Here is an 11,453-nt window from a genome sequence, read left to right as displayed (position 1 = left end):
ATCTATCTGATTATCTATCTATCTATCTATCTATCTATCTATCTATCTATCTATCTATCTATCTATCTATCTATCTGTCAGATTATCTATCTATCTATCTATCTATCTATCTATCTATCTGATTATCTATCTATCTGATTATCTATCTATCTGATTATCTATCTATCTATCTATCTATCTATCTATCTATCTATCTATCTATCTATCTATCTATCTGTCAGATTATCTATCTATCTATCTATCTATCTATCTATCTATCTATCTATCTTTCTTTCTTTCTTTCTCCTCCCTTTCTTTCTTTCTCTTTCTTTCTTTCTCCTCCCTCCCTTTCTTTCTTTCTTTCTTTCTTTCTTTCTCCTCCCTTTTTCTCCTCGCTTTCTTTCTTTCTTTCTTTCTTTCTTTCTTTCTTTCTTTCTTTTCTCTCTTTCTCCTCCCTTTCTTTCTTTCTTTTCTTTCTTTCTCCTCCCTTTCTTTCTTATTTTCTTTCTTTCTTTCTTTTCTCTTTCTTTCTCATCCCTTTCTTTCTCCTCCCTTTCTTTCTTTCTTTCTTTCTTTCTTTCTTTCTTTCTCCTCCCTTTCTTTCTTTCTTTCTTTCTCCTCCCTTCTTTCTTATTTTCTTTCTTTCTTTCTCCTCCCTTTCTTTCTTTCTTTCTTTCTTTCTTTTCTCTTTCTTTATTTCCTCTTTCTTTCTTTCTTTTCTCTTTCTTTCTTTCTTTCTTTCTTTCTCCTCCCTTTCTATCTATCCTATCTTTCTTTCTTTCTCTTTCTCCTTTTTCTTTCTTTCTTTCTTTCTTTCTTTCTCCTCCCTTTCTTTCTCTTTCTTTCTTTCTTTTCTTTCTTTCTTTTCTTTCTTTCTTTCTCCTCCCTTTCTTTCTTTCTTTCTTTCTTTCTTTCTTTCTTTTCTTTCTTTCTCCTCCCTTTCTTTCTTTCTTTCTTTCTTTCTCCTCCCTTTCCTTTTTTCTTTCTTTCTTTCTTTTCTCTTTCTTTCTTTCTTTCTTTCTTTTCTCTTTCTTTCTTTCTTTCTTTCTTTCTTTCTTTCTTTCTTTCTTTCTTTTCTCTTTCTTTCTTTTCTCTTTCTTTCTTTCTTTCTCCTCCCTTTCTTTCTTTCTTTCTTTCTTTCTTTCTTTCTTTCTTTCTTTCTTTCTTTCTTTCTCCTCTCTTTCTTTCTTTCTTTCTTTCTTTCTCCTTTCTTTCTTTCTTTCTCCTCCCTTTCTTTCTTTCTTTCTTTCTTTCTTTCTTTCTTTCTTTCTTTCTTTCTCCTCCCTTTCTTTCTTTCTCCTCCCTTTCTTTCTATCTATCTTTCTTTCTTTCTCTTTCTCTTTCTCCTTTTTCTTTCTTTCTTTCTTTCTTTCTCTTTCTTTCTTTCTCCTCACTTTCTTTCTTTCTTTCTCCTCCCTTTCTTTCTTTCTCTTTCTTTCTCCTCCCTTTCTTTCTTTTCTTTCTTTCTCCTCCCTTTCTTTCTTATTTTCTTTCTTTCTTTCTCCTCCCTTTCTTTCTTTCTTTTCTTTCTTTCTCCTCCCTTTCTTTCTTATTTTCTTTCTTTCTTTCTTTCTTTCTTTCTTTCTTTCTTTCTTTCTTTCTTTCTTTCTCCTCCCTTTCTTTCTTTCTTTCTCCTCCCTTTCTTTCTTTTCTTTCTTTCTCCTCCCTTTCTTTCTTTTCTTTCTTTCTCCTCCCTTTCTTTCTTTTCTTTCTTTCTCCTCCCTTTCTTTCTTTCTTTCTTTCTTTCTTTCTTTCTTTCTTTCTTTCTTTCTTTCTCCTCCCTTTCTTTCTTTCTCCTCCCTTTCTTTCTTTCTTTCTTTCTTTCTTTCTTTCTTTCTTTCTTTCTTTCTTCTCCCTTTCTCTCTTTCTCTCTTTCTCTCTTTCTTTCTTTCTCCTTTCTTTCTTTCTTTCTTTCTTTCTTTCTCCTCCCTTTCTTTCTTTCTCCTCCCTTCCTTTCTTTCTTTCTCCTCCCTTTCTTTCTTTCTCCTCCCTTTCTTTCTTTCTCCTCCCTTCCTTTCTTTCTTTCTCCTCCCTTTCTTTCTTTCTCCTCCCTTTCTTTCTTTCTCCTCCCTTTCTTTCTTTCTTTTTTTTTCAAAATTATCTATCTATCGGTGAAGAGGGGGGGGGGGGGGCGCCACAGGCTTTGCTCGCACAGGGCGCCTGAACAACTAAGGCCAGCCCTGGGCGCAACCACAGCCCCTGTTCTGTGTGAGCTCGGCTCTCCTCTCCTAATCGCTCGTTGTGCGCCGCCACCACTAATCCCTCATGTGTCCCGCTGAGCGCCCTGCTGCACTGTTACATCTTCTAGACCGGTCACACAGCGCTGCTCCGGGACTCCTTTGCTCTAGCCTGTCCCTCTGGTGCAGCGCTGTGTGTCTGTGTGTGCAGCGGAGGGGCGGGGCTCAATGGAGATGGGAGCCCGGAGCATTGAGAGGAGCAGCTGACCTCCGTGGAGCGGGAGGATGGCGCTGGCCTGGTCTCGGCGGGGACACTGTGGAGCGGGAGGATGGCGCTAGCCTGGCCCCTGAGCAGAGACTGGATGATGGTCGATGACGATGAAGCTAAAAAAAACAGCCGAGGTAGGAGGAGGACGGATCCCTTCTGAACTACATTACACTGTCTGTGGAGTGCCGAGTGGGGGTTCTGTCTGTGTGGTGTGTGTGAGAGTCAGGTGGGCCAGTCACAGTGTATGTGTCAGGTAAGGGGGGGTCAGTGTCAGGTAAGGGGGGTCAGTGTATGTGTCAGGTAAGGGGGGTCAGTGTGTCAGGTGAGGGGGGGTCAGTGTGTCAGGTGAGGGGGGGTCAGTGTGTCAGGTGAGGGGGGTCAGTGTATGTGTCAGGTAAGGGGGGTGTCAGATAGGTCACATGTGTTGCAAGGGCAGAGTAAAGTGATGTCAGGGGCGCAGCGGGGAGGGGGGGGGGGCGCAAAATTAGGATTCGCCTAGGGTGTCAAAGATCCTTGCACCGGCCCTGCGTGTGTACTGGGTTCCTCAACCTATACTGTGTGTGAATTGGGTCACTATATCTACAGTGTACTGTGCTTGTTGGGTCACTATACTTACTTCATGTGGGGTAGGTCACTCTATGCATATTGGGGGGGTGGGGGAGGGGGTTACTAAAACTGGAGCACTCAGAATCTGGTGCAGCTGTGCATGGTAGCCAATCAGCTTCTAACTTCAGCTTGTTCAGTTTTGACAATAAAGCCTGAAAGCTGATTGGTTTCTATGTAGAACTGCACCAGATTTTGCACTTTTCAGTTTTAGTAACCCCCCCCCCCCCATTGTGTGTGCATTGGGTCACTATACCTATAACGTATGTGCATTGGGTCACTATACCTACAATGTGTATGCATTGGGTCCGTATACCTATCCATATACCTATACTGTATGTCCATTAGGTCGTTATACTTATACTATGGTGCATGCATTTGGGCAACTATACTTATACTTCAGTGTGTGCATTGGGCCACTATACCTATACTACGATATGTGCATTGGGCCACTATACCTATACTACGGTGTGTGCATTGGGCCACTATATCTATATGGTATGTGCATTGGGCCACTATACCTATACTATGGTGTGTGCATTGGGCCACTATATCTATATGGTATGTGCATTGGGCCACTATACCTATACTATGTGTGTGCATTGGGCCACTATACCTATACTACGGTGTGCATTGGGCCACTATACCTATACTACGGTGTGTGCATTGGGCCACTGTACCTATACTACGGTGTGTGCATTGGGCCACTATACCTATACTGCGGTGTGTGCATTGGGCCACTATACCTATACTACGGTGTGCATTGGGCCACTATACCTATACTACGGTGTGTGCATTGGGCCACTTTACCTATACTATGGTGTGTGCATTGGGCCACTATTATATGGTATGTGCATTGGATCACTATACCTATACTGTGTTTGTTGGGCCAATATACACATGTATTTGTTTTCACCTTCACTAATGAAAGCTGTAGTGATGGGTTCCATGTGCATTTTCTTTTGGACTTTTAGAAAGGGAAATGCAACTGGCATGCGTCCTAAAAGCTAATCAGTGAACTGCCTCCCAGCCAGCCCCCATAAATATATGCCAGTATCAAAGAATACAGCTATGTAGTTGTATTCCTTACAGTGGGCATTTGTTATTTGTTACCGTTAGGCTCGGTTCACACCTAATGCCGATGCGGCTCACAGCAGGGGTCCGGTGCTTTCCCGTTCACCGTTTCAGGTCCAATTTCTGCCCAAATTTTGGGCTGAATTCGGACCTGAAATGGACCAAAAGATGCACATGGTTTCTGAGTCATCATGGCTGGTTCTCTTTATGCACGTCGGGACCCTACGGGGTAAGACAACGCTATATTAAGAAACCCCAACTCAACTCAACTTACCTTAACTTTAACATAAACTTTAGATAAGTTCACAGTACATGTCTTTATATACATAGATCTATACAGCATATCTAAAAAATTGAGAATTCTTGAAAAAAAAAGGAACAAAGGCATTTGGATCCAAAATCTAAATGGTCCCTCCAAGCTGTGAACTTTGGCCTAGTCATACAGAAGACACGACATCTACTGGATGCTCGTAGGTTATGAAACGCGCTCACAGTCTATTGTAGACATCAAATTGCCTTAAAACAGACTCATCAGCATTTTTCTGGAGGAGAGATGCATTCCCGCTGACTGCGCTCTTGGCAACAGCGACTGACGTCTGACCAGAGGACTTTGTGCTACACATTGTTATTATGGAGCTTTTCTTGGGGTGGTTAATCCCATAACTAACAAAGTGATGTTTGTTTTACAACCAAACCCGCAGAGTCAGCTTGTAGTTTGATATCAGGAACACAATACGTTTTCATTAACTTGACTTTGATGTTGTAGAACAGCCATTAGTATTAGAACAACTGACCTGTCCTCCATCTGAGGGGCTTCTGCTCTTGGTTCTGTAGGTGAGGTGGCTCCTGGATCAAAGTGGTAGTCATTACCCTCTTTTGGAATCCAAGGACTATTGTGGCCCGTATGAGTACTGACCTCTGGAGCAACTGTACCCTTGCTAGTTAGGAGGAGCTGCATTAGTGGATATGTAGCTGGCAGTGATTTTATGAACACAAGTTACATAGGATCTTGCTGGCCTATTGATAACACTTTCTTGTGTACAGCGTATAGTGCAGATTGGCCCTATTGGTTGCTAGGACGCCACTAAGTGTCCTTTGTTCTTAGGACACGGGCAGCTCTAGAAGAGCCACCTAGCGCTCTTGTTGCTAGGAAGCAGGCAACTTCTCAAGGAAGCTGTTGCTAAGACGCAGGTGACTCTTGTACTCCAATAGAATACATTTGGCGCTACCGTGTTTCCCCGAAAATAAGCCCTACCCCGAATATAAGACCTAGCGTGATTATTGGGGAAGGCTGCAATATAAGCCCTACCCCGAAAATAAGCCCTAGTAAAGTACATGAAAAAACTGTGGTCTGTTTTGTAGGACGATCGTACTGGTATGGAGTGCAGTGTGTCTCCCCTTGTGACTGTATTATAAAATACTTTATTAGCAGCCGCCGCTGTCCCGCCGGAGGTTTTCTTCTCTCCTCCTCGCTGACATCTGCGGCCCCTCCCTCTTCAGTGCACGGAGCGGGCTAACGTCAGCGGGGATCTCGGGTCTTTCCCCTTCTCTTCTCCTCCCAGCTGACGTCTGCGGCCCCTCCCTCTTCAGTGTACGGAGCGGGCTAACGTCAGCGGGGATCTCGGGTTTTCCCCCTTCTCTTCTCCTCCCAGCTGACGTCTGTAACCCTCCCTCTTCAGTGCACGGAGCGGGCTGATGTCAGCGGGGATCTCGGGTCTTCCCCCTTCTCCTCCCAGCTGACGTCTGTGGCCCCTCCCTCTTCAGTACACGGAGCGGGCTGACGTCAGTGTGGGTATCTCGGGTCTTCCCCCTTCTCTTCTTCTCCCAGCTGACGTCTGTGGCCCCTCCCTCTTCAGTGCACGGAGCGGGCTGAGGTCAGTGTGGGGATCTCGGGTCTTCCCCCTTCTCTTCTTCTCCCAGCTGACGTCTGTGGCCCCTCCCTCTTCAGTGCACGGATCGGGCTGAGGTCAGCGGGGATCTCGGGTGTTTCCCCTTCTCTTCTCCTCCCAGCTGACGTCTGTGACCCCTCCCTCTTCAGTGCACGGAGCGGGCTGACGTCAGCCGGGATCTCGGGTCTTCCCCCTTCTCTTCTCCTCCCAGCTGACGTCTGTGGCCCCTCCCTCTTCAGTGCACGGAGCGGGCTGACATCAGCAGGGATCTCAGCACGGAGAAGAGCAGATCAAGTGAGCGACCAGGGAAGCTGCAAAAAGGTATTCTCCATGAGACATTTGCAATGGGAGACACACTGCACCTTATACCAGTGTGATCCTTTTATAAAACGGATTACATACATTTTAAAAGGACTTTAACCAAGATGTTTTTAAAACGATGTTGAAAATTTACTCCTGACCTGACAGGGGAAGGTGGGGAGAGAGAGAACACAGGGGACACAGGAACTTTAAAACATGTTTTATTGTTTTATTCCAGGATTTTTAGAACATACTGTAGAGAGAGGTAAATTACACAGCACAAGCACTGTGCTTTAAAGGAACAGGATTTTTGTTATGGTTACATCTACTTTAAGATTGCCATTGTACATACCGTATATAATTAAGCCCTACCCCGAAAATAAGCCCTAGTGTGTTTTTTTTTTAGACAAAATTAATATAAGACCCGGTCTTATTTTCGGGGAAACACAGTATATGGTAAACTTCTAACACCGCTCAATAGTATATCCTTGATAATATAATATTTGATTACAGTAAAACCTTGGTTTGAGAGTAACTTGGTTTGAGAGCATTTTGGAAGACAAGCAATCTTTTTTAATAAATTCTGACTTGATATACAAGCGATGTCTTGATATAAGAGTGGCGTCATGTCACAACTGAGTATAAAAGAAGAGAGGCGCCTCTCAGTGTAGCAATATGGTTACATTTAATGAAGGTACAACATTTGGCAACTCATGTGGTTGATGATTAAAACAGGCACATCTAAGTTGACATTGACCGTCCTCTGCACCGCCATTGATGTCGTCCCTTCCACAAGAGGTTCAAGTAACACTTTCAGATCAATCTACTGCAGGGTAGTCTTCTCAGTCACAATTGCAGACTGACAGCGGTGAGAGCCGGTGGTGAGGAGGACGGTCTATGTAGATCGCTTTCCCCCGGATGCCTGAATACTTAGATGTGCCTCTTTTATTCATCAACCATGTGAGTTGCTAAATGTTGTACCTTCATTAAATGTAACCATATTGCTACACTTGGAGGCGCCTCTCTTCTCTTTTATACTCTGGAGCTCCTGCTGGATTTTGTTTCTAATCCCCTTGTGGAGGCTTCCATTTGTGGATGGACATTTTATGGTTACGCAATTTATCACATTGCTATAATCTTTTTATATGGACTAGAGACTGAAGGTCTTATGAATAAATGGTTGTGGAACGAATCATCGGAGTTTCCATTATTTCTTATGGGAAAATTTGCTTTGATATACAAGTGCTTTGGATTACAAGCATGTTTCCGGAACGAATTATGCTCGCAATCCAAGGTTTTACTGTATATGGCTTGATAGCAAGCTGCACTAAAAACTTGGTAACAACATTTTTGCCTATATTTGGTGCAGCACGTCCCCGAATACTGAGGTTGCGGACTGTGATATCAATCTTGTTAATGTTATCTATAATCATTCTTGGAATCTCTAGGGCTTGAGCATATCTACTTCCTTCAATTCGTTTTCTCTTTTTGTATTATTATGTGTTTATTTACAATGTGACCATTAATGTGACGAGCTGTCATGTTGGATTGAATATTAATAAAACCCTTTGTAAAATAATATTTTTGCGCTGTACACTATATGGTATTGTTAGCACAAATGTTTCCAGTGCATATGTGTATTATCCCAATACTCTTTTCCACTGGATGCAGGTTCACGAACGTACGTGCGCCCGGCGGTAGTTTTTTACGTCGTTTGCTTTTTCGGCGTAACGTTGCTCCTGCTATTAGGAGGCACAGCCAATGTTCCCGCTTCGAAATGTGAATTTTTTACATCGTTTGCGTAAGTCGTTCGCGAATAGGGCTGGACGTAATTTACGTTCACGTCGAAACCAATACGCCGTTGCGGCATACTTGAGAGCAATGCACACTGGGATATGTACACGGACGGCGCATGCGCTGTTCGTAAAACACGTCAATCACGTCAGGTCATCACACATTAGCATAAAACACGCCCCCTTCCACATTTGAATTACGCGGGCTTACGCCGGCCCCATTTACACTACGCCGCTGCAACTTACGGAGCAAGTGCTTTGTGAATACTGCACTTGCTCCTGTAAGTTGCGTCGGCGTAGCGTAAATACAATACGCTGCACCGCCGTAACTAGGCGCGCAGGTACCTGAATCTGCCCCTATGCATCTAGATGCCACAATGTACATGGACAGATTTGCAGCAACAGAGCTGCATTGAGAAGACGCGGCTGTACCTGGTTGTCATGCAGGCTTAGGCCTAGTACACACGAGAGGATTTATCCGCGGAAACCGTCCGGAGGACCGTTTCCGCGGATAAATCCTCTGGCGGATTTTGATCTCATGGTTGTACTAACCATGAGATCAAAATCCCCGCAGAATTCCGTCCGCGGTGGCGCGTCGCGCCGTCGCCGCGATGATGACGTGGCGCCGTGCGCGACGCTGTCATATAAGGACTTCCACGCATGCGTCGAATCATTACGACGCATGCGGGGGATAGATTCGGACGGATTGATCCGGTGAGTCTGTACAGACCAGCGGATCAATCCGTTGGAATGGATTCCAGCGGATAGATTTCTTAGCATGTTAAGAGATTTTGATCCGCTGGAAATCCATCCCCAGAGGAAAAAATCAGCGGAAAAATATCCGCTGGATTGTACACACCAGGGGATCTATCCGCTGAAACTGGTCCGCGGATCAATTTTAGCGGATCGATCCTCTCGTGTGTACGGGGCTTTAGTGCATTGTATAGCTGTGTGCAAGAAGCCTTAAAGTGGATGTAAACCCAACATTTTTTTTTTATGTCACAATGTAGAATATAAGATTTCCTATCATCTGTGCCCAGTCTTGCCACACAGATTTAATCCAGCTCTGAGCAATCCTCTTATTGTTCAGTGAAAATTAACAGACTTCCAGATGAAAACCTGTCTAAATAAAAAAGTCCTTTCCTCTTGAGTGACAGGTTATTTACATATCTAGCTTGGACATGTTTATCATATGTTATGTTATGTTTATCATAATATGAGGTGATCCACAGTTCATTGTATATTACCAGGATGTGTTATGTGGGGGAGGGGTGGATTTCTCACTTTTTATACTGTGGATCACCTCATATTATGATAAACATAACATAACATATGATAAACATGTCCAAGCTAGATATGTAAATAACCTATAATTTATAATTGAAATTGTTTATGGCATACTGTCTTAAGCAAACCAAATTTCATTCAGTTAGGGTCTACAATCTACATTTACATTAAGCTACTTCATCGAAAACCTGTTTGTATTTCAGGCTATGGATGGACATGCAGCGCTGGGGTATAACATTGATGTTTTCTTACCTAAAGGATTAAGGCCCAAATACTTCTTTCCGTATGGTGGGGGAATATTCCGTTCACTAACTGTAAGTAATGCTCACTTCTGTTCTTGTACTGTGTTATCTGTCATTTTAGTTTTTATTGAGTTCTTCCTAATCCCAGGACCAGGGCCGCCATCAGGAATTATGGGGCCCCTTACACAGCTTCAGGCATGGGCCCCCTGGAGCAGAGAACCGGGGGGGGGGTGCTGCCGCCATAAATTGAGAAGTGGGGGGGGGGCTGCCGCGGATTGAGAACCGGGGGGTGGGTGCTGCCGCCATAAATTGAGAAGTGGGGGGGGGGCTGCCGCGGATTGAGAAGCGGGGGGGGGCCTTTACACAAAAACAAAGAAATAAAGAAAAAAATATATAAAAAAAGGGGGGGGGTAGCCATCCGGGGCCCTGGTGTGTGTGTATGTATATATATATATATATATATATATATATATATATATATATATATATATATATAGATATATATATAAAGAAATTGCAAAAAAGGGGGGTTGCCATCCAGGACCTCTGGGCCCTTTAATAAAAATGAAAAAAAGAAACCTCTGGGCCCTTTAATAATAATAATAATAAAAAAAAAAATATATATATATATATATAAAATTAAAAATAAACATTTATGAAAAAAAGGGGGGTTGCCATCCAGGGCCCTAGGGACCTCAGGGCCCTGTAATAATAATAAAAACAAATATATATGGGGACCTCCGGACCTCTAAAAAAAAATGGCTCTTTATTAAAAAATAAAATAAAAATATATATAAAAAATATTTTTTTTTATAAAAAATAAATAAAAAAAGGGGGGTTGCCATCCGGGGCCTCCGGGCCCCTGGGGACCTCCGGACCTCTAAAAAAAAAAATTTGCCCTAAAAAAAAAAAAAAAAAAAAAAAAATTTTTTTTTTTTTTTTTTTTTTTTAAAGGGGGTTGCCATCCGGGCCCCTGGGGACCTCCGGGCCCCTTACAGGTGTAATGCCTGTACCCCCCTGATGGCGGCCCTGCCCAGGACTTGTATTACATGTAAGCAATACATCTCTGTAGCATCAAAGACTTTCCAGTACTTCTAGATGTGTCTCGGCATCATTCACAATCTTCTGGAAATCCATTTACAAAAGATGGAAATTTAAAAAAAGGTTTAAATAATTGTGATACTTTGTGAAATTTTTATAGCAGTACGGAGTAGAGAGTTGTAAACAAATTCATGATCCACCAATTTAAATAACGGTTGTCTGCTCTATGCAAAGGGTCAAATTGCCTAAAAGCCTAAAGAGAAACCATAAGGCCGCGTACACACGATCATTTTTCGGCATTAAAAAAACAAAGTTTTTCAGCATGTAGAAAAAACGTTGTTTTTTCCAACTTCATCATTAAAACGATGTTGCCCACACACGATAGTTTTTAAAAAATGCTCTAGCAAAGCGCGGTGATGTACAACATCTACGACGGCACTATAAAGGGGAAGTTCCATGCGGATGACGCCACCCTTTGGGCTGCTTTAGCTGATTCCGTGTTAGTAAAAGACGATTCGCGCTTTTCTGTCTGTTACAGCGTGATGAATGTGCTTACTACATTACGAACAGTGTTTTTTTCCTGAACGAGCGCTCCCGTCTCATAACTTGCTTCTGAGCATGCACAGGTTTTTAACGTAGTTTCAGCCCACACACGATCATTTTTTACAACCCGAAAAACGACATAGTTTAAAACATCGTTAAAAAATGCAGCCTGTTAAAAAAATTGTCGTTTTTCAGAACCCGAAAAATTATGTGAAGCCCACACACGATCATTTTAAATTACATTTTTTTAAAACGTC

General features: G+C 42.9%; 1 protein-coding gene across 1 annotated transcript in view; it reads left to right on the top strand.

The window, feature by feature from the left end:
• Positions 1-11,453, top strand: part of LYPD6 (LY6/PLAUR domain containing 6) — a 100,218-nt gene that overhangs the window by 55,668 nt on the left and 33,097 nt on the right. The window contains exon 2 of the mRNA XM_040358018.1: positions 9,574-9,684. The gene's annotated coding sequence lies outside the window, so the exon portion shown is untranslated. The remainder of the gene's footprint in view (positions 1-9,573; positions 9,685-11,453) is intronic.

The sequence above is a fragment of the Rana temporaria genome, chromosome 6, assembly GCF_905171775.1.
Source record: "Rana temporaria chromosome 6, aRanTem1.1, whole genome shotgun sequence".
Taxonomy (NCBI): domain Eukaryota; kingdom Metazoa; phylum Chordata; class Amphibia; order Anura; family Ranidae; genus Rana; species Rana temporaria.
Note: the sequence above shows the minus strand (reverse complement) of the source record. Positions and strands in the feature narration are given on the sequence as shown.